Below are 2,475 nucleotides of genomic sequence, written 5' to 3' on the forward strand. Positions count from 1 at the left end.
AGGTGAAGATCTACTATGTCCCACACAAACTGAGTTAGTGATGTTTTAGATGAAGAAACTGCCCAGCCTTTTTGCCTTATTTTTGGCCTAATTTGACTCTTTCAAATTTCCAACTTTAACTGGTTAGGGGATGCTTCTTTGCTTTCTGTGTTAAACCTTTATGAAACATTCTTAAATAATTTCTGTTTTTCAATTCCAGACTGCATTTAATACATTTTTTAATTCTGTCATTTGCTCCTTGATTTCTGGGTTGATCAGAGAGCAGTAGTGTATCTGTCTATTTGCAACTGGCCATATTGCACGACACTGCTTATTTCACCATTTGCTTCTAGTAGTGATGAATAATTGCTCAAGGCAGCATGTGAAATCTCCCTGGGAAATTGTACAGGATGAGGTTTAAATGCCAAAACTGGGATTTTGCAAGAACATTCGTTTATCTACTTGTCTTTGGAATTGCTTCATATTTAATTTAAAGAGTTAGTAAAAACACAGCATAGACCAAAGTAGGTTGATGATAAATTTTACTGAGACCCAACAGCCTCCACACAGAGTAGAAGAGAGACAGATAAATGACTGAAAGTATGATCAAGAAAAGAATATCAAGGAGAAAAATCTTTCTTATGGGTACACAGTTCTATGAATTTTCTTCCTCAAACTTTGTCAGGAAAAATCACAGTAATAAACAGGCAGTTCATTAATTCTGACATTCAATCATGAAACATGTCGTTCTAAGAAGTTTGATCCTGAGAAGTTTGATCCTCTTAAAAAGTTTGATCCTGAAAGAAAAGGAAAAAGTGATTAGATTTGCACTTAGAAAATAAGAAAGTAGCTGAAATGCTTCCAACTAGTTTCAACTAAAAAAATCCAGACTTATGTCAAGAGCTAGAGCCCAGAACCTTCTTGAAAAAAGCTGGTGTCCAGGTTGTATGCAGAAGAGTGACAGACCTGCTGCATTTCCTCATGTACATATTCACTGATGTATAAAAAGTCACAGAATACCACAGGATTTCAATAATTGACTTGCTCACCTTTGCTTGAATCATTTTTGTAGTCTTGTTAACCTGCCTTTATTTTGGAACACAGAGGTTGTCAGCAGTAGACTCACCGGGAGCTGGGTAAGCCAGGTAAGAGGGAATTCCTCTGCACAAAGCTTGGATGCGTTTTCCATAAGGACTCAGGTTCTGGAGTCTGTTCCTCGAGATGATGAAGCGATTCTCTCTGGGTGGCAGTGGGTGAGGCTGAGATCCCTGAGCATCAAAGAAACAAACCCAGAAAACAGCATTTAAGAAAACCAAGAACAGAGCTCAGAGCCTGGGGATGAAGGGATGGAGAGCAGCCCTGGGGAGAAGGGCTTTGGGGGTGCTGGTGGGTGAGAGGCTGGACCTGCCCCATCGATGTGCACTCCCAGCCCTGAGCCCTCCCATGCCCTGGGCTGGTCCCACAGTGTGGGCAGCATGAGGGGGGTGGTTCTGTCCAGAAGAGGCCACAAAATGATCAGAGGGATGGAGCAGCTCTGCTGTGGGGAAAGGCTGAGACAGTTGGGATTGATTAGCCTAGACAAGAGAAGGCTCCAGGATGACCTAATTGTGGCTTTCCAGGACCTGAAGGGACCCCACAAGAAACATGGAAAGAGACTATTTACAAGTGCCTGGAGTGCCAGAACAAGGGGGAACAACTTCCCACTGCCAGAGGGCAGGTTAGATGGGATATTGGGAAGGAATTCTTCCCTATGAGGGTGGTGAGCCCTGGCTACAGCCACAGCCTCAAACAGAGAAGCTGTGGTTGCCCCATCACTGGAAGTGTTCAAGGCCAGGCTGGACAGGAATGGAGGTTATTCATGGGCAATGCAACTTTTGCAAGGACTTTGAGAGAGATTCAGCTATAAAGCCAAGAAAGTTCTCTTCAGCTCTTGGGGTCTTTTCTCCTTTGCATGTAGGAACAGGCAATTGATTGGTTTTTCACAGGCAATCAATTGGCTTTCACACCACTTTCATCTACCATCCTACCGTGTCTCCTTGAGGTGGTGTAGGAAACCGTTTGCCAAGCCAAAACCTCCTGCTCGTTGAAGCAATGATGCAGGTGTTCTTTGAAAACACTTTAGTTGCAACGTAGCCCTGTTAAAATTAAACAGAAAACCCCTTTTTGTTGCAAACAGAGAAAGAGAAGTGGATTGCTAGAGAGAGGCACTGGTTAAAACAAAGGCTTTGTAGAGTGCAAACAGTCATAGGGAAAGAAAAATATTGGTCCTTTCAATTATATTGTTTTGGTAAATGTGTCATGGAGGCTGTTGCCTCTTCCAGTAATGCCACGTGTGTGATGTGTTCTCCTGCTTAAGGCAGGGGAAGGAATTTGCTGCTGGAAAGCTCAGTGCACTCACAGTACAGCAGAACCAGTCCCATGGCTGTAGGAGCACATTTTTAAGAATCTCCCCTAAAATCTGGTGAAGTTTTGTTGAAGCTTCGGTGGTTTTCAGAA

This window comes from Manacus vitellinus, unplaced genomic scaffold (genome assembly GCF_001715985.3).
Source record: "Manacus vitellinus isolate BGI_N305 unplaced genomic scaffold, ASM171598v3 scaffold_74_pilon, whole genome shotgun sequence".
Lineage (NCBI taxonomy): Eukaryota > Metazoa > Chordata > Aves > Passeriformes > Pipridae > Manacus > Manacus vitellinus.